Source organism: Callorhinus ursinus, unplaced genomic scaffold (assembly GCF_003265705.2).
Source record: "Callorhinus ursinus isolate GAN/ISIS: 27379988/994484 unplaced genomic scaffold, GSC_fseal_2.0 scaffold8, whole genome shotgun sequence".
Taxonomy (NCBI): Eukaryota; Metazoa; Chordata; class Mammalia; order Carnivora; family Otariidae; genus Callorhinus; species Callorhinus ursinus.
Window position 1 is genome coordinate 59169470 of NW_027397070.1, and position 21273 is coordinate 59190742.

A 21273-nucleotide genomic window follows, 5' to 3' on the forward strand; every position below is an offset into this window, starting at 1 on the left:
CCCCTAGCACAGGGCAGGCATACATACAGTTGGTACTCAATATCTAATGACCGGCTGAGTCAACTTAATAATGTTTGTTCGTTGTCGAAAAATTGGAAATACAGATATAGAACAAGAAAATGAATCTTAAAACTCATCCGAAAGTCCTCTATCACTCAACAATTAACTGAGTTCATGCTGCGCAACAAGTCCAAAAATCTCAGTGCCTTCCAACAAACGCTTGTTTGAGTTTTGTGAGTTGGCTGTCATGGCTTGGCTTTAGGCTTTGGGTAAATCCAAGTCTACTCCTCATATATCTTTGGTCAAGACTGAAGCTTAAAGATTAGCCACTACCTGGGGTGGGTTGTTCTCACGGTGCCAGACAGCTGGGCAGGTGGTCAAGCCAATCCACAGGAACACATTTAAAACCTCTACTCAGGGATGGTGTAGGTTTTGACTGTTCACATTCCATTAGGCAAAGCAGTATGGTCATGTGAGACAAGGAAAGACTCTGCTCAGTGAACTTGGCAAGAATAGGGGGAAATGGGAGACTTATAAAAAAAAATAGGGCAATTCACCCCATTTGCATCCTGAATTTTTTCTCCATATGTTTAAATATTATGTGTGTGTACATAAATATTTCAGTATTTCTTAGTGTCTACTAACGGTATAATACTTAATATTAGAGAGATCCTGAGGGGAGGGGCATTGCCAATATATGGGCACCAGTGGATATAGAGTATTTTATTAATTGCTCTAGTGATTCACCAAAAAAATGCAAAATAATATTTCAATCTAAACAGTGCTGAAACCATGCCCTGGCTTTATTTATAGCTACTTTTAAAAATAAATGAATTGTGACTCATTAATAAGTGTAGCAAGAATAACAAAGCTGTGCCTTCCTGCCTTCAAATGCTGCCATTCACAAACCATTCTAGAAAGAAACTCACACACACAAACATTTCGTCACCACTCAAGCTGGTTCTGGTGCCCAATAGTTCTGTGATGAGAAGTCCTTTGATCTCTCAGCAGTAGACACAGAAAACAACAGGTCATCCCTACCATGAACCCTTCCTTCACATCCCCTTTATATATCTTGCAAGTGACAGGAGCTGATTTCTTCTATGGATCAACAATAACCAAGTACTTAAAAGTCTCTCTCTCTCTCTCTCTCTCTCTCTCTCTCTGTCTCTTTCTGTAAGCTTTTGGTGTATTCGAATACAACCGAGGCCTTAAATCCTGACTTATTAAATAAGAAGGAAATGGTTTACTGTGATCTTACATTGAAGCTGCTCAGATGTCAAGCTGAAATGTGAATCAGAAAATCAAGGAGAAAGGATATCTTAAATGCGTCTTGGCACATGTATATTTGCTGGGGGGAAATGTACTTGTTCAAACACTGATGTTGCTAATTTCCACTTCTACCAAAGCTAACAAATACTACACATAGATTTTTTTACCCTGCTTCCTTTGTATTATTTTTGCCACCTTATTTCTATCTTGAAAGGGGGCTAAGTTAAAATAAATATAACACAAGGTTCAAGGTTCACGTTAACTCTAATTAGAAGTTTCGGATTCAAGCAACCAAAAGCCAGCCCGAGTGAGCCAGTCTCTCCATAGCAGTGTAGGAGATAGTGTGCAAGAGAGTGCCTGGCCCAATGCCCAATGTGTAAGACCTGACTCCATAACTGTGAGTTCAAACCATTCTCCTTTTCCTCCGTGGAGGAACTGGATTAGGGTCACAGAATTCTATTTTGAGACACTGGCCAGCAAACTGGTGTTATAAAAACAGGAAAACAATCCCCTGTCTTCCCAGACACTCCGGGCCTGTTTGGTTAGAACTTGGCACTTTCTTTCTCCTGCTTGACGAAGACACCACCCCCTGCCCCGCCCTTTGCCTTCTTTACCAGGACCATGTGTTCTGCCTTACCTGCCTGCTCCCTCATTGGACGGCTGCCCGTGCCAATGGCCTGTGGTCCTCCCTGAGATGCATTGCCCAGTTGATCTGAAGAGATGGCAATTTTGCAAGACCCTCCCGGGTCTTGACTCCTGTCTCACTACCGCTAATTCCACCAACTGAGAAAAGGTCACACCTAGAAAGCCAAGGAAGGGCATGGTCAGTATCAGAGCAGATGGGCTAGACAGCAGCGGAAAATGGTCTCTTAGGAAATGTGTCCTCTGTTTCTGCTTGAGCAGGGTTTTGGTGATCTCTTCCTACATAATGAACCACCACCCAAATTAGCAGCCTAAAACAATCACAATCATTTTCTCTCGCTCAGGTCTCTGGGTTGACCAGGTGGCTCTTCTGTGGCCTATGTGTGAGCTCTCTCATGTGTTTGCAGCCAGATGGCAGCTGAAGCCGAGAGTCATCTGGATGCTCAGTGCTGGAACACCGGGCCCCTCTCTCTCTCTCTCTCTCTCTCTCTCTCTCTCTCTCTCTCTCTCTCCATGGAGTCTCAGGGCCTCTCCTTCCCACCATGGGTCTCCAGCCGGGAAGTCAGACTTGTCACCTGGCCATTCAGCACCCCTAGAAAGCACAAAGGACCAACTGCAGACTCAGGCACTGGACTGACACAGTGCTTTTGCTTGGCTAAAGCGATTCCAGGGTCAGTGGAAGGAAAATAAACTCCATCTCTTGGTTAGGGGCAGGGAGCGGGAGACTGGCAGAGATTTTGTGGCCACCTCCATCCACCGCAGGAAGGTTTTGGAAGGACTTGTTTTTCAATACACTTTCTGTAGCAGTTCACCTAGTGCTGGTGCTTTTTGCTTGGGCACAATTCTCTTGGGTTGCATGCTTATTCTTGGCTTGATCTTCTTGGGCCCTCAGCCTTGCCAACTGTCTTCACTACTCCGTGCTTTCAAGTCATTAGCAGACATCCCTTTCCCTTGGAAAATGGCATAGCGTGCATGTGTGAGTGCATGCGTGTGTGGAGTGTGGGCACATACTCACTAGGGAACAAAACAAATGATAATAAGGAAAGGAAAGCAGTTAAATAACATATAGCCCTGTATGAAGCTGTGAATTCTGGGAACTTAAAGCTCTTTTTGGAGATAATGTTTGTTACGTCCTTAAGAAGGAAAAAAAACAACTTAGAGGTATCAGGGCATTTTAGTCAATATTAACATGGCCTACTGGTTTCAGGGACTGTTTTGAGTGGAGAACATATTGCAAGAGGAAATTCCCATCTTGCCAACCTTTTCATCAAGCCTATTAAGCTAATGATTTTATTTTAACAATGGCTTTCCCCACAGCCGGCCCGTCTTGGGTATAGACTGCCAGACGTGGTTACTAAACACCCAGAGACTCAAGCAATTATAGAAGATGCTATTTTTAAGTCCTCTTGTATTGTCTCCTGGGCAATAAGCCGGCTAACATGAGTCCCTCGGGTTCTGGAAGCTTCTGCTCTCACCAGTGTGAGCCCTGACCTCCTTCAGGTACCTCTGGTCACTTTGTCCAGGACTCAGGTGAGAGCTGGATGCCAGGGGGGCAAGGAGGCACCCCTAACCCCAGATGGGACTCTCAGGGAATCCGTGACAATGTGGATGTAGTGTCCAGGCTAACAAGAGCTGTGTCTTTCACTTTCCTGAGTAGCTGCTGGGCAGTTTACCAACATTCCCTTCCCTTGCCTGTGACCAAAGATGCCCGTGTGTGAAGCTTCTGAGCTTTAAGTGTCCACCCGAGTCAGGTGGCCACCAATGCCCTTGGGCAAAATTTCGAAGTAGATGCCGTTAGTTGGTGGCAGCGCCTCCCTGCGGGGGGTCTTTTCTCCTCTGGTCCTTGTACCCTCGGCACCCCTACCCTACTTGCTGCCCTCAAACCACCCCTGCCTGAACCCCCACTTCAATCTGAGGTTGCATGTCCCTCAGATGCTCTCTGAGCCACTCCATCACAGTCCCCCTCTCCCCCTTCCCCCCCATTCCTCAACGCTTTGCTCACATTTCTCTGCTTCTCTGGCCCTGTGGGCATTACATTTGCAACTGGCATTCAAGGCAATAGCCAGCCTTCTTGGCCGGCCCTCTGCTCCAGGTCTAACTTAGCACAGATGACTGGCTTGCTAAGGAGTACTAAGGGCTGACTCACAGGGGAACATTCTAAAGGGGGCATTCTGGGTCAGAGGTGCCCCTTCCTCCCCGACCCCAGAACCAGCCCCACCTGGCTCCCACCCCAGAACAGTGACCATGATTGCAGTGGGAGGCAATTATCCCAATCAGCCCCATCTTAGCAAATTATGATGAGGAGAGTCCCTTCGGGAGGGAGTCAGATCTCTTGGTCTCTTGGACCTACACACAAGCCTTATTTAGCAGGCCAACGTTTCCTCAGATAATCAGGAAGAAAATATATTGACACATTCCTAGAACTTATTTCTTAAGAAAATTTGAATTCTCGGCAACCATCTCAGGTCCCTTCCCTCTTTGGGAGCTTTGTACTATCATTTTACTATTGCTCAATAAACCTTGCTTTGCTGGCCTCCCCCAAATTGAATTCTCCACACCCCCTTGCTCCCATCCACAAACAGGGTGTCTGTCAGGGCAGCTACTAGTCCCGAGGGTGTCTTTCTTGGAATTCGAGATGTGGGCTTTTCCTTAGGGCACACTCATCCCACACCCAGGAGCCCGATGGGGTTTTGGGGCCCCTCCCTCTTCCCAGTGGGTGCACTCATACAGAAAATATTCTCCTCACTGAAATCACACAGCTCTGGACTGGTTGTCATATGGCTTGAATGCAAGTTTATCATTTTTGTCTATGCTGTATCTTGTTCTATAGAGGACTTGAGGCAATTTACAAGAATACACAAAATCAAATTGAAAAATTAAACATAAATAAAAATCAGATTCAAGGAAAATGTAAATAAAGGTGAGCAGTTTTCCCTACTTTTGACTTGAGAAAGCCAGAATTTAAATAGACCAGCTGGAGCTTACCGAGAGCCACACAGTGGAATCATTCAGGCATTTTTTAAAAGTAAGATTCTAGAGATGCCTGGGTGGCTCAGTCGGTTAAGCGTCTACCTTCGGCTCAGGTCATGATCCCAGGGTCCTGGGATTGAACCCCATATCGGGCTCCCTGCTCAGCGGGGAGCCTGCTTCTCCCTCTCTCTCTGCTGCTCCCCCTGCTTGTGCTCTCTCTAAATAAATTTTTTTTTTTTTTTTTTAAGTAAGATTCTGAGTCCCATTCCCCAGAGATCCTGACTTAATTGTTCTGGGGTGTGGCCTGGGCACTGACCTTTATTAATGCTGCCCAAGTGATTCTAACTTGCAGTCAAGGTTGAGAACCACTGTTCTCCAGAGGAACCTACCATGACTATAACAAGAATACAAATTTAAATCTAAGCTTCCCAGCAGCTGAAGGAAAAAGGGAAACTGATGCGTTTCACCATACATTGTCTCACAGATAAGAAAGCTTTTTCTGCCTCTGAAGTCTGAAGGAATTCACTAAAGTGTATATTCTTCCAACATTTTCTATACAGCTGTGTATAGAAATACACATACACAGCTGTGTATGTGCGCAGATTCCTTGTATATATCATTCTTTCTATTCAAATGGAGTCATACTAGATTTGCTGTTCTATAACTTGGTTTTTACAAGCACATCAACACAGACAGATTTTAAGGAAACTTGGCAGACTTGTTCTCAGAGTAACCCAGAGGAGCACAGACAACATCTATTCTCCTCTTTGGCCATTTGTAAAATAATAATAATAATAATAATAATAATAATAATAATGCCATGGCTTCTATCTTTGTAAACCATGGACTGCATCCCCCCACCCCCTTCCTGTTGTTTCTTGGCATTTCTGCCTTCTTGGTAGCATGAGTAATCCTCAGAACACAGGGTGCCCAGAAATCCTGGGTTGATTAATGAAGGACGGTTCCACCAAATGCTGGCAAAACCCCTTTCACGGACATGGGATTCAACAGTAACCACATTATGGTTCTTACTTTGCACGGACAACACTAGACTCATCCTCCGTGACCCTCATTCCTGTTTCCTGTCCACAGATGAGAGCTTTCTGCCTAGAAGAATACCTAGTGGAGAAAGCCAGCCCTTTGGTGTGGCAGATGATGTCAGGATGTTGTGGTTGGATGTCCTCATAGCCCATCATTTGGGCCCAAGAGAGGCAACAAAAGGGGACAGAACATGTCTTTCTTCTGAAGCAGTTGTCTCGCGCCCCCAGATATGTAGGCGAACTCCACTTACCTCCTTGAGGGTGGGGTGACAGGGTGCTGGGGACAGCCGTCTAGATGCACCTCCAGCCCAAACAGTGCGGACACGCCAGAAGGTTGCTCAGTCTTGCGGTAAACGAAGACGAACGGGTTCTGCTGAACAGCCCCTGTGCCTTGGTGGCCTGAAACTCATCTCCTGGTTTTGTCACCGAGTCCACACAGGCCTAGCAAGCACAGAAAATGGAGCTGCCGCTAGTTTTGCAACCAAACCCAAGTCCGTCTGCCCGATGCACACAAAGCCAGTCACCGAGACATCCAGCATGCAGCAAGGAAAGGTGTTTATTCCAGAGGCAGCCCCACGAGGAGATAGGAGAGCAAGCCCCCAGTCCACCTCACCCAAGGAGAGTCAGGGAAATTTAACAGCAAACAAAAAATGTCTGGGTAAAAAGTTGCAGCTGCTCTTCCTAGTCCCCTGCTGGGAATTAGTCCCTTAACTCTTTGGTCGCTGGTTTCACTTGGGGCAAGATTTTAAAACAATATCCGTACTATAAGCACAGAAAAGACAAGCTGACTGCTTCTTGCTGCTTGTAAGGAGGCAAACTCCATATAGGAGACATTGCTGGGTTGTGTGTGTGTGTGTGTGTGTGTGTGTTTTCAGCTGCCAAATAGCCATAGGACTATGACAAGTGGCAAGATGTTGAAATACTTCCAGACCGATGAACACTCACTATCCCGCGTGGGCCCCCTCCTGCCCAGCTGCTCCACCTCTCCCCAGGCATGCCCCGGCCTCCATAGTCCAGCAGTTAAAGTGTGAGGTCAGGCCCGCCCCAGTCTCTGGGACCCTCTCTCAGCCACTGGACCCACATCCTGGTTCTGGTTGGGCATTGTCAGGGCTGTGCCAGCATTCTGCAAGCCCTCCCGGGGGCAACCTCCACATCTGGGGCTCCTGGCACCTGGGAGACCCTCCGTAGATATTTGTTGAGTGAATGAATGAAGCCACAACCCGCTTTTGCCTACCTTTTGGTAAGTGGGCCACAAGGCAGAGCCCAGGCCTTGCCCAAGAGCTGGCCACTCTGCCAAGGGAGGGAGCTGAACTGAGAAGGTTCACTGACGCGTGAAGACTTGAGAAGACAACATCCCTTTGGATGGGAGGGTGCCGCTAGGCAGTCCAGGCATGAAGCACCCCAAGGAGAGCTGGGCTCTGCCTGCTCTTTATCTTGAGGTCTCAGGGGCAGGTGTGACCTCCACGCTGAGCTCAGGATGAAAGGTGGGCCCTGACGAGGCGCCAATAACCACAAAGGTGCTGATATTAACATCCCATCCAATTAAAGTTCACTCTGTGAACATTGGTATTTGCCAGGAAATGGGAAGGACTCCTGCCCCCCCCATCCCTGTCTGCCCTTTTTTCCTCTTCTTTTTCTTTTTAAAAACACATTCAGAAGTGTTTTAATGGCTGTTGAAGGAAATTATTGCTGCAGCAATCACGGCTCTCTGTGTGAAATGCCTTCAATAGGCCGCAGCCTTCCTCGTGGGGGTGGGGGGCATTTGGATATTAAAATGCCACTGAGCTACATCTGCTGACAAGCAGCCACTAATCATCTCTTGAGGCAGCGGGGGCCTTACCGCAGGTCCTCGACTCACCAATCCCTTCCTCAGGCAGGTTGTGGCCAGATGGTGGTTTCTTAGGCAAGGACAACAGAAAAGAACGAATAAAGGGGTGGGAAAGGATCTGGCGGTGAGAAGCCAGCACAGAAAGAACCATTTGCTCAAACTCTGCTTGAGGTGAGAACAGACCCGCAGGCCTGGCATCCAGGAGGTCCAATCTTCAGCTAAGTGGGGCCTTGGAAGATGCATGTGGCCTTCTTGTTAACAGTTACAGCCACAGACTAAAACCCCAGCACTGCAAGTTGGGCAGCATCATATGGTGGTGGAGGGGGGGGGGATATAGTCACTGAACCCGTGGGTCCTCTTCTGCTTCTTCACCCTCTTCTGTGCCCAGGAGGCTGATCGGCATCAGGACCCCCTTTTCCCCTGCCTTCCTTCAGACTCTGGCCAGTGGGAGGCAGCAGCAGGATTTAGGAGGGTGGGAAGAGAGTAAGGTCAGGGAATATATTCCCCAGCTGACTCCCTATAGAGACTCCACCGCGGTGGTGGCATCTGTCTTGGCGCTGGCTGCCATTTCTGTTGGATGGTTGTCTCTGTCATGCCACCCAGATGGAACAAGGCTTCTAGATTCTCGTAACTGCCCCCTCCTCTCCCCTTCAGGCCCGGGGGAGGTAACGACTCCTTCCCCACCCTGTACACACCATTGCTAGCCATGTACTCACTGTCCCTTGTTAGGCCCCCCATCCCTGCCACACCTTTGTAAGTTGCTCTTTATTACACTCTCTCAAAGCATTCAGCTTGAATGTACCATCTGTTTCCTGCCGGGTCCTGGCTGACGCAAAGGAGCACTCAGGTCTTCTCACACGCACCTTCTCCCAGACCTTCACACCGATCCTGCAATGTTGTCCTAATAATCTTCCTTCAGAGAGAGGATGTTACGTCACCTGCCGGAGGCTGCTCAGCTGGAGACAGTGTGACTCCAGGCATCAGAAGCATTTTGGCCTCACTTCCAGGGTTAGATCCTGCTCAGTGGCCCTTAGGGTCTCTCAGAGCTCATGGAGATCTGCCTGTGGGTCCCTAAATCCTTACCTCAATCGTTTCTGGTCTCCAGCTGCTTTATGAGCTAAACTTTGCTTACCATGCTTTTTTCAAAGCACTTCAATACCTCTGATTTCATCTGAGCCCTAGAACATGGATTTGCTTGGATCCAAATCATTCCAAGGCATACTAAGAGCCTATAAATTGTAGGACCTCCAGCAAGGGGGCTGCTGACAGGGAACGAGTGGCTCTTGTATCATCCTTTGGTATATGGACAGTTTTGCTCAGGAATGTCACGTAGAGGTGTGGTACTGTCCCCACAGCTGGAGCCAGCCTATCTACATACAGCAGGGGCATCGGAGGGGTCACTTTGCCTGGTGCGAAAGCCCACTCTTCCTTGTACTAGATGGCATAACCCATCTGTATTAGTGTAAAACACACCTCCCTAAGAAGCAATCCTAAGATGCAGTGGCTTAAGAATATGGATTTGTAAATTTCTTCTTTTATGAAACTGTCTGATTTGAATGTTCCAGGCCAACAGGCCACTCTTTTCCATGCAGCCATCAGGAACCCTGGTACCTTCCATTTTGTCTCTGCAGCCCCAAGAGCAGTGCTACTTAAAGTGCGGTCTGCAGAAAGTTCAAGTTCGCAAACTTCTTGGTAGCAATACCATGAATTGAGTCATGACATTGAGAATAAGCTTTCGGAAACTTTACTGCAATTTGACATTTCCATGACATCTGAGTGTATGTATAACTAGTAAACCCCTCACTGAAAAGATTGTAGAACACAACTGTGTTTGGTGGTGGATTGAGGGTGTGGTGGTGTAGAAATCCAGTTCTTCAACACAGGTAGTCTGAGAAGCACAAAAGGGGAAAGAGCATGGAAGAGGTACACCCCAAGTCCTAAGGTGCCAGCCTGTGAGGGGATCGCTTCTTCTACTCACATTCCCTCAGGAGAACGTTTCAACATGGCCACCACCCCCAGCCACAAGGCAAGATGGGAAATGTAGTCCCTAAGAAGGCCGCGTGTGTCCATCTTCAACACCGTCACCATGGAAGATGAGAATAGATTTTGGTAGACAACTAGTCATTTTTGTCACATGAATCTTCTTTATCATCCATTCCTAGATCCAATCTGATCCATTCCCCATCAGTCCCACCTTTTCTACAAGCCTGCCTAGCTGTCTGTCCTCACCTGTCAGTTGGACATATTGGGAAGAGCAGAGCTCCACACCCGAAGACCTGCGTTCTATTACCTCCTCTGCCAAAAATGGCTCCACGACGTGAAGGACGTTCCCTCAGCCCTGAGCTTCAACTTCTTCCACTGTCAACCAGGGCTGGTGATATTTATCAAGTAAAATAATTGTTAGCCAAGCACAGCATACATTATTTAATCATAATACTAGCATTCATGGAGTGTCTGCTATGTGCCGGGCACTGTTTGAAGTATATTACATGAGTGAATTCACTTAACCCCCAGGAAGCCTATAAGAGAGGTACCGTTATTATCTTCATATTGGATCTGAAAAAAAACGTGAAGTATAGAGGAGGTAAGTAACTTGTCGTGGGTTCATAACCAAGTTCATAACCACTGCTATCCTGCTTTTTTTTTTTTAATAGGTAAAGAGTTTTTGGAGTCGTATATTTCGTTTTCCTTGAACTTCCTGAATCTTCACCTTAATTCATGGGCCATCTGGCCTGTCTCCCTGTGAGATGAAGAATTCATTTTGGGAAGGGACCATTTATTGTTCATCCTCAGACCCCCCGCCACCACCTGCCTTCCCAGCCCAGTGCTTCCGCAGAGGAAGCGCTCAGTGAATGTGAATGGATGGGTCTAGGGCGATGTAACAATGTGATTTTGATTGAATTCATAATGGTCCTCGTAAAAATGGCATAAATTTGCCATCATCAACACGTGGATTCAAATCCCCTGTCTCCTGGGCACTAGCTGTGCTAGACTGGACAAGTGACTGATTCATCCCACCTGACGGAGCATTCATTTTGTCGCCAATAAAATGGGTGCGTTTAATAAAGAGAAGTTCACGTCTTGAAACTGAGGCTGGGCACGGTAGCTTCTTCTGCCTCTTGCAGGGGATAGGCTTATTCAGAAATAACACCGGGGAACCGATCACGGAGCCACGCCTCCCCCAGCAGAGATCGGGGTAGCTGGGAGAAAGGGAGGACAGTGCAAAGGCAAGCTGTTTCCTCTGCGCTGCTCGGAAGAGGAACCCACAGGGCTGGGCCCCTGATAAGCGAGCACATTAAGGCCAGAGCTGAGCAGAAGCGGAGAACGAGTTTCTTTTCTTTGCAAAAGTGACAGGGAATCGGGTTGGACGGTGGGGAAGGAAAGAAGGAGAGGAAAGGGGGATGAGAAAGGGGAATGAACCTGAAAAGTGAGGAGTGAGCGAGCAGTTTAGAAGAAGAGAGAGGGCTTAGCCACATGGCTGGGATGGGAAAAGGCAAAAGGGAGGGCCTTCTTATTAGAAATGGCCAAATAAATAAATACAGAGGGAGGCATATTTGATTTCTTTTATTACCTGCTACTGTGATGTAATCCCTTTCCATTGCTCTACCCTCTCTTCTACACACCAATGCCTTGTGTTAGTAATGGGGGGCGAGCAGGTGGTCCACACCTGGGCAATGGGACCAGTAATTCAGAGGAGCTCGAAGCCAGGGGAGAACAGGAACATGTAAGCCATCACCTCTACTCTCCACAAAACCCCAGAGAGATTAGAGAAAGCCTGGCTGGCTATGACCACACACACAGCAGCATTTGGATCCATTTAATGTGGATATCACCGGAGATACAAGGAGACAATAACATCCGGGAGTCCTATCTGAAAGCTTTAGCGGCCTATGTGCCTTCACACCAACCAGGAGAACTGGAGGCTGGCCTGTCCACCATCATGGTCATATTGCGTGAATATCAGAGGGAGCTCCTCGAGGTGCAAAAGTTGCAAAAATGCAATCCCATATGTAGAAACTCGACATATGTAAAATCTGGCACGCATTAGGTCCTAGTGCTCATACAGGTAGGAGACTGCCAACAGCACACACTGAGGGAGATGGAGTGGAAGAGAGGAAAGCGGAATTTGGAGAGGGGTTCTGAGTGCTGCCATCCCCCACCCTTGCTGGCCCAGGGGCCCTCTAGCGGTAGAGAGAGTAAAAGGGAGGGAGCAGGGCAAAGCCTTGGGGGGAGGAGGTACCCTCTCTTAGTCCCCTGGCAGGGAGACACAAAGGTCCTTCCTACTTCTAAAGAGAAAGCTGAGCCAGACTGGGCCCCCAGCATGATCCAGAGAGAAGATGGATGCTTGGGGTGTGGGCTCTACATCTGAAGTTAGTGTCAAGAAGTAGGAATCTCATGGCTTCAGACCATGTCACCCATCTCTGGGTGCCCCTCTTCTCCATTTTGGCTTTGTCCTCGGGCTCCATGTGGTGACGAGATGCTGCTGTCTCCTCAGGACATGCTCTTCGTGGTCCCTGTCACTCGTCCATCCCTGAACCAGTCACTGTGGCCCGGGGAACTAAACACACAGGCTGACCTTGGCCTCCATCTGGCCCTTGTATCTATCACCTCTGACTTCATGTCATCCTACGCTTCCTTCTGTCTATGTGTCCCGGCCACACTGGCTCCCTCCTTGCCCCTCGAGCATGGCAGACATACTCTACCTCCGGGCCTTTGTACATGTTCTTCCTTCTGCCCTGAGCACTTTTCCCACAGGAGTCTACGGTGGCTCCTTCCCACATCTCCTTCAGGTCTTTGCTCGAATGTCACCTGCCCAGTGAGGACCCCTGGACTTAAAACTGAATTCACGCCCATACCACCAGCTCCACCTACACCTGCTGACACACGCCCTATCCCTTCTCCCTTCCTCTCGAGTACATTTCACCCTCAGGCTATCACAGGAAAAAAGACAGATGTCAGTCTTGTTCTATCCACCCCAGTGGCAAACGAAGTCGGTGAGGCCAAGGATTCCTGCCTCTCCTGGTCACTACTGCAGCCCCAGGACCTAGAGTAATGTCTGGCACATAGCAAGCTCTCAAAAAACTGTTGAAGGAATGAGTAACAAGGTCACAGGCTCCAGATCCAGGATGTGCTTGGGGCCTCCCTCAAAAGCCGGCATCGGGGTCAAGGAGAATTTGTTCCCTGACTACTGGTGGGGACAGGTAACCAGCAGGGTGGGGACTGGCAGCTTGGGGGCCTGGGGCAGGGCCATCAGGACCCCGGGACAGCAGTGGACAGGGAGGGTTCAGTCTTAGTCAGATCTGATCCCTTTGTTCCCTCCTTTGCTGCACCCCACTTCTTTTTGTGTCTTTTTCATGACAATCAATAGCGGCCAGGCTTCGGGGAGACGATCAGAGCCCTGATTGCAACCTCTAACATTCTAATCCACGGGGTTGTGGGGAGCATTAGTACATCCCGGATAAATTAATTCAGTGTATGTAAGCGCTTTGAAGCCGGGCACATCGCTCGGCTTTTGAAGCTTAAGCCCTGTTTAGATTACTTGATTAAAGCTTCAGCGATCAATATATTTTGCTTAAGAGCAATGTTGCCACAGAAGCAGATTTAATTCATCTGTGGTGCCCTGCCTTGTGGGCAGCTCTTTAGAATATGATGAGGTATCACAGAGTCAAAAATCAGGGCTGGGAGGGAGAGAGGAGGGACAGTCATTCAAGGCGTCACCCTGGGAATGCAGGGGACACATATTTGCAGGATGTGTGCATAAATAATCCCTGAAAATGAGAAGTTGGAAAAAATCGAGATGACAATCACTGCTTATAAAATCGTGGCGCATAAGACACTAGAGGGAAATCTCCATAATCTGGCTGTCTTGAGGATGGTTTCCTAGATTGCAACTGGGAATTCTATGAGGTCCTAATAATGTGACCCTTTTAGGATTAAAGGCTGGCACATAATCAAAGTCATTGTGGTTAATGAGGGGGTTGGCCAGCCCGACCCTCACGGGACAGGAGACCGGCAGAATCTCTACCGTCAGGGACAGTCATGCCAAGGCAGCAGCGAGAGCACTGGACTAGGAGTCCAGAAGGGATGGGAAGAGAGGACAAAGCATGGATGACATCCCTACTCCATGCTAGCTGCCACGCTAGTGGCTTAATGTTTATATTTCATTTAAATGGGTAAGCAGTGCTATGAAATGGAACTGACAGAGCCCATTTTCAGGGGCGGGCTAGTTGGGAAGGAGGCGAAGGTAGAATTTGAACCTGGTTTTGTTCAATTCTCAAAGTCGTGCTCTGTGCCAGTTCTGGTCCCCATTCAGCCACGAACTACCTGTATGAACACTGCCAAGTCATTTGACCAATCTGGGCCATAGTTTCCTTGCTTAAAAAATGAGAACTTAAGGGTCCTTTGACTCAAAATCTTTGGTCTAGAAAAACTCTGACCTGGGAGTCCAGCAACCTGGGTTCCCATCCTTGCACTGTTAGGAACCAGCCTCATGATGGGGTGAGGGGTGGGGGCGGGTGGTCATTTGTCCGCTCTGCTGAGTTTGCCCATTTACAATATGGCGTCATCACTTTGTGATAGAAGCAAAATGAGATGCCCTCTGACGTGTCATAAACACCCTGCAAACAAATCTACTTAAAATATTTAAATCCAAGAAGCCCAGATTGGCTCATCTCTTTTAAAGGAGCAGGAAACTCTCTGCTGTCCCAGGTTGCCAAGCAGGACCTGTGCCACGACAGTCAAAAGACTGGCTCATCCGGTGGGAAGAGCCCTCGACCCACCAACAGCTGTGGTTTGCTCCATCCTGGATGTGCTCTCTCCTCCTAGGTCCCTTGGAAAAGTCACCCCTCAAACTCAGGGAGCCTCTGACTTTTCCTTTCCCAGCCATGCCTGGCTGCCTTGGGGGTAAGGGCTGGGGGAGCAGGAGGGCCTGAGGAGAAAGACCCAAACAGCCCTCCCCCTCAGCTGCCCAAAGAGGCAGAGGGTCCAGACACCAAACACACTCCCCCTTCACGGCCTGGGGCGGCTGACACGGTGTGGGGCTCCAGAAGCCTCCGTCCCTAAGTGTCCATGTAACCTATTTTTACATACGGTACGACACGACACAGCACCTCATGCCCGCGAATGAGACCCAGGACAGAGGCTGCAGATCGCCTTCATGGAGAAGCCGGGAGCTGAGCACAAGCTTCAGAACACTCCGTGAAGAGCACATGCCCCGAGCCCCGGGGAAGCAGGGAAGGGACAGATCCCATTTGCTTTTCAGCTCCTAGGGTGGGGGTTGGGGAGCCAACCGGTATGTCCTGAGACCCCATTTACTCTTATCCAGAATCTCAAGAAGGCTAGTTTTGCCCATCAAATATCTATATCCCCTTTCAAGGTCTGGGAACCTCCCCCACCTTTTTTTGGAGTATTGGTAGGAAGGAACGTTGCTTCTCACTCCAAAAGCTACAAATTTCCAGACACTTGCCTTTGCGGCCTCTCTTGCAGAGAGGACGTGGGCATGTGAAATACGCTCTACTCGTCACGTGTCCCCAACCAGACGCCAAATCCAGGGTTGGCCAGATCAGGACGCGGGAACAGTACTCTGTACGGGAAGACAGAGTGACAGGGACTCGGTTGGGTATGGGGTGCTGTCAGGTGCTGCCAACTGTCGTGTCTGGTGCTGGGCAGTGGTGGAGGGACCCCTGCCTGGTTCTCCAGCTTCTCCAGCAGTTCTAAGACTCTCTTTTAACGCCTGCCTTTGGTTGGCATTTCCGGGACTTCCCCTTCGAAGCTCTGGCAGATGCAGAACGGAGGTCAGAAAGCTGGGCTGAGGTCCTGGCTCCGCTGGGCCTCAGTAAGATGCGGCAGGGGCTGCCACACTCTGAGTCCCTTCCAGCACCAACATGCCGTGACAGACAAAGAGAACCTTGAGAAGAGGGATAGGACATCCCCTGGTGTGGTACATGCAGGATCCTCAGTCAGACCCGAGGCTCAGCGTCCATCCTGCCTCTACTACGTACTTCTGTGTTCCTTGGCAGAGTTACCTGCGTGCATAAAGCCTCGGTCCCCATCTTTAAAATGGAGCTAACAGCAGTGCCTTACTGCATAGAATGAGGTAAGGATTAAGTGAGATAATCCACATAAAGCGCTCACTAGTGGGCCTGAGTCAGCACAGGCTTGCATAAAGACGGGCTCTGAACATGCCTCCCTAAAATGATTTCTTGCAAAGTAAATTAGGCTTCCATGTTTACTTAAGCCAATCATAATATACATGCCACCTACCTTGCGTTTAAATTACATTTTAAGGCCAGTAGAAAATTTCACATTCTTACCTTTTTTTGAGCTTTTTCAACCACCTTACGCAAAGCAAATATTCTTATCCCCATCTTCGAGAGCTGAAAGCCAGGACTTCGACAAAAGTGACTCACCCAAGGTCAGTTAACTCAGAAAGGGCAGGGCAGGATGAGAAATCCAGACATCTTTTGACTCTTTCCATCCCTGCAGAGGTATGGGCCCAAACAAGCAAAATTAGTTTTTGCTCCAAAGGTCTGGCTCTCCTGGCTTCCTAGAGTCTTTGGCATCTAGTCGTGCCTGAAACCAATTTCACCCCTGGACTTCCCAGGCATGTCAGATGGAAACTTTCTGTGTCTGCTTCAGCTAGTGTAAGTTGGTTTCTGTCATGTGCCACCAAGAGTTCCAAGTGGGACAAAAGTATCACCACTAATAAATCATTGCCTTTTACCTCTTCCATTTGACGGACACTTGCTGAATTCTTGTGATGTGCCAGGGACCATGTTGGGCTCCGGGGATGCAGCGATGAATAGAGCACTGTTCTTGCCCGCCCTCAAAATACAACCACCTCATGAACTAGGGGTTGTCCAATGCTCCTACTTTTGTTTTCTAGAATAGGAAACCCAGACTCAGAGAGATTGAAGGACTTTGCTCAGGGTCATAGCTTTTTAGAGGCAGATCCAAGGAAAGAAGCCCAACAGAGAACTTTCTATGGAGAACATTACTTCACAATTGGAGTCCGCAGCTGATGGATGAGGGCACGTCTCAACCGCAAGTCTCAGGGGTTGCCTCTATCATTTGGAATCCAATAAAGGCTGAAAGGATAAATAAGTTCCAGAAGGACTCAGAGGAGCTCACATGAATGATGGAGCCAGAAAGTTATGAAGGGGCAAGTCACAGAGGCTCATATCCCTAACCTTTAAAAACAGATATCACTGAAGGCAGCTACCGTGTCTTTCCCCTCAAGTATCTCTTGCTAGTAAGAACAAAGGGACAGACCAAACTTTATTCTCTTCTCATCTAGTGGGTTTTCTATTTCAGATTTTGTTCTCTGCTGCCTTCAAGAAAATAGGGCCCAAGTGCCTCAGAACTTCTAATCAGGAAACTTAATTCCCGGAGGATAGAAGCAATAGCAGGAGGGAAGGAGATTTGCTCCTGAGGTGAGTCAAACAAGCTCAGAAATCCCCTACGTGGGCTCTTTCTTACAGCCCCAGAGGTAGTACCTATAGCTGGGATGAGAACAAAGAAGGAGGTGGTCTCAGCACAAAGCCACACATCACACCACCTAGCCATCGCCATGGTAACAGCAAGTCCCCATGAAACTGGGAAGAAGAAGCTGGTACCACTGCCATTTTCTGCCTCATAATCTGAATGGCAGCATCCAGGTCAGAGGAAAAACTGAGTTTTTTGTGAAGTGAAGTGAAGGCTCACTTCTGTCCTGAGGCTGCCTTGTTTCCTGAAGTGTCACCCAACCGTTCCTTTTGCTCCAAACCCTCCTGCACATAATTCCCTCAAGAGAGGTCTTCTTTCTTCTCCCTCTCAGAGCCAGTCGGTAACCTACTTTGTAAACTTACCAGCCCCCAGAATGTCTGAGCTGGGGGGGGGGGGCCTTGGGTTCCAGCTATTTCAGACCCTTCCCCAGTCTTCCGAGGAAGACATGAAAGCCAGGCACATCACGTGATGTCCCAAGGTCCTCCTACATCTTGTCCCTGGACAGCTGCAACCAGCACACACTTCCTGGCCTCTGCCACGCTGTGATCAGGACCCGTGACCTCCGTGCCTCCCGTTTTTCATGCCCCCCATAAATGACTGTCGGCAGAGTTTATCTTTCCCTCCATCTTCCCCCAGCAGGTCTCCTTGATGACCGAAGCAGAGAACCATGGCCCGAAGACCCTGGCCTCCCACACAGATTCCCTGTGCCCTGAGCTGGCTCTGAAAGACCTGCCTCCCATCTCCTTTCCAGGCTTCTCCTCAGCAGTGATTTTAGAAACAAAGTTCCCTGAGGAGAGCCAGCCAGATCACGGCACAGAGTCACAATTTTGGAGTCTCTACAAGAACGCTCTAAAAAGAAAGGCAACTGGATTTTTAAATGTTGATTGACTCGAATCAGCTTTGAAGCATTTCCGTCTTTTAAAACTCTCCCTATATTCTCAGCTGTTTAAGAGAATAACTGTTTCCCTTTCTCCCATCCATTTTGCATCATCCATGGAAGACCCTATAAGCAGGTGACGAGGCCACCGTGTGCCTAACAGATCAAGATCTTGTGACCAGGCCCTCTCTGTGAAGGACCCTAAGAATCCATACAACAAACAGACAGGCCTCCACAGGCCCCCCCCTTCCTCTCTTCCCATCAGTGATGACAAACACCTGCCCTGGACCAGCAGTTCTCAACCTTGACAGCACCTTCAAATCACCTGGACATGAGTATTTTTAAAAACTCGCCAGGTGACCCCATGGGCAGCTGAGGTTGAGGGCAGTTGCTCTAGGGGTTAGAAATGGTTCCATCAATTCCTGATTCAGGTGATGGGGAGGAGCTTGGGGGCCAACCCTCATCTGTCACATACCTCCTTTTATTACCCACGTCTCTTACAAAAGCTCCACCTACAGTGAGAATGATGTTTCTGAATATAAATTGTTCTGTGGGAAGATTACAATGTGGCAGGCCTTTTTATTACATTCTATTTTAGAGAATACAATAAATAAATGTATATTGTATCAAGTATAATATATTATATAAATAAATACACTAACGTATTTTACATTTTTATTATGCTTTCGTTATTTTACTGTATTGTCTTTATCACAGGCACACCTATAAATAAGTCCACATTTTCAAACTGCACCCCTACGAGCCCCTATTGGAAATGTCGGCACAAGGCTCCGTCCTGAAGTCTGCGTTGCTGGATGAGGCTCCTGCATGTCCCACAAATTGAGATCATCTGCGCAGAGCTGCTTGTTGCCTGAAAAGATACAGGAGATTGGGTGGAGCTCTACTGACTTCGGTGTTCCACTGGAAGTTTCCTTTTATTTCCACATCCCATACAGCCGCCTATTTTATTACTTATGTCTTTCTCTTGAAAGAGGACAACTGAAGGAAGTGTTTGTAGCCAAAAGTTCTGGTGCAGTCTGTGCTTGGCTGCTAAAGACACAAAGATGAGTCATGGTCTACATACTCAGTCTAGAGGGAAGAACAGACATATTGAACACTCACCATGTAATTACTGAGCACACATTAGCTCATTTTTATCCTCACAACAGCCCTGGGCGATAAGTAGTAGTGCTATCTCCATCTAATAGTTGAAGAAACTGAGGCAGAGAGATGGATTAATTTGCCCAACGTCACATAGATGGTACGTGGAGATGTGGGTATTGGAGGCCAGGCGGCCTTGGTGACACATCGTAAACAGAGCCTTTTCATCCAACAGGGTGAGTGACACACTGGCTTCCAAGGTGACGTGTGGCAGGAAGGGGGCATGGAGTCTCAGACTTGGAAGGGACATTTGAGAACATCTGGACCAATTTTCCATTGGGGCTCAAAGTCCCCATTCAGGTGCCTTTATGAGTCAGAAGTTTTGCTTTCTATTAACTGAAAGTGCATCTCCCAGAGAGGGGTATATCCTCGGGACCAAAAGTTCTGCCAAAGCAGGAAAACACCCAAAGTAGCAGGCCCAAGGCCAACCTCCCAATGAAAGCTCTATGTTCACTCTTCTGCTCTTCTCACCACCACTGAGAGGACAGGTGTCCCTGAGCTAAGGCCCCATCTTCCCTAGGATGGCAGGTCTAACCCATCACCAGTCACTGCACACTGAAAGGATCCTGCTGAACCTTTGTCTTCCATTCCTAATCTTCCACGCCAGTCTAAGACCAGCAAAGACCCAGCAAGGCAGCCAGTGCTCCTCCTGATGCACAACCGGCTCTCCCCTGCCAGCCCCTAGGGGTCAGACGCAGGAAATGGAGGCAGGTGAGACAGAACCAGGATGGGCTGGAAGCCACTCAGAGACAACTGGTATACCTCCCTCCTCTGCATGGTGACCTCTCTTTCCCTGCGTCCCTGGCCTTTCCCTTTGGGTGAACTCCTTGGCCATCACTGTGCTCAGCCTCCTTTACAATCCAAGAAAAACTTTGAGGAAAATGTAATCCTGGACTCCCTTCTCCAGCATCCCCATGGAGGTTCCTCCAGAGCAGGGACTAAATCCTCTTTACCTTTACATTTCCTAGAGTAAGTATTTATGGAACCAAATGAAATTTCTGATCTTCATTAAAAAGTGAGACACTTAGAAAGGGGAAAGGTAATATGGAAAGACATCATGAATGAAGAAGCCAAGAAAGTAGGATTTAAGACTGGGAAGAGATGTTCCAGATGTCTGGTCCAGGCATGACAGCTCTGTTGCAGGAGACTGGAGGATTTCCATGGCACACACCTGGAGTCAATCGCTGCAATTCTTCTTGAGGCAGACATTACTAGTCAATCACAGAAGTCTTTCTGACTTTCCAGATTCCATTTTGGAGTCAGCTTCCAAAATGTTCTCACCATAGTAACCCACTCTAGCAGACATTTAAGTTGAAACCTAATGCCATTCCCTGATTTCTAAGGAGGAAGAAACTGGGGCCCAGAGATCTGCTTCAGATGGTTAGTTGCCGGCTGGTCCCAGTACCTGGATGGTCTGATGACTGAATCCTCCACTCCCCCATACTGGTTTCTAAACCTGAGGGTGGGAGGGCGAGATTAGCAACAGAAGGGGCTAAGCTATTGCCTAGCACGCTAGGATGAATTTCGTTTGCTCAGAAAAATAGCCACATTTATTGTTTGGGTATATGTGTTTTCAAAAGTAACTGATGGTCATTATAGAAAATTTGAAAACATAGGTAAATAAAAGGAAGAAAATAAAAGCTGTTTGTAACCCACATCTCCAAGATAACTGCTGTGAACATTTTGGGAGGGCATGTGGGTATGAGTGTGTGTATATAAACACATACATATTTTAACAAAATTGGGACATATTGATACATGTATATGTATGTGTGTGTACATAGACACATATATATCTTATCTAATTTTTGTGCTGTTTGCCCAGCATCCCTGTTGCTCATACTGAGTTACAGTGAGATGTAGGATGGGATCCAGCTTGAAGCATCAGGGAGCAAGACAGATGCATGCTACTGCTTGGTACTTTGCCAGTGTTCTAACTCCCCTTTCTAGGGCTGTTGGATCAGAATCACATCTTAATATTTTAGCCCACTGGGGGTGCC

The 21273-nt window shown here is 48.1% G+C and overlaps 1 long non-coding RNA gene across 1 annotated transcript; it reads right to left on the reverse strand.

Annotated features, from left to right (window-relative positions):
• Positions 1–1915: 1915 nt before the first annotated feature.
• LOC141373190 (uncharacterized) lies at positions 1916–10102 on the reverse strand. The gene is made up of 3 exons (XR_012378893.1): positions 10043–10102; positions 6176–6365; positions 1916–2072 (listed from the first exon to the last, which is right to left on the reverse strand). It is a non-coding gene; the product is annotated as an uncharacterized lncRNA (long non-coding RNA).
• Positions 10103–21273: the final 11171 nt, after the last annotated feature.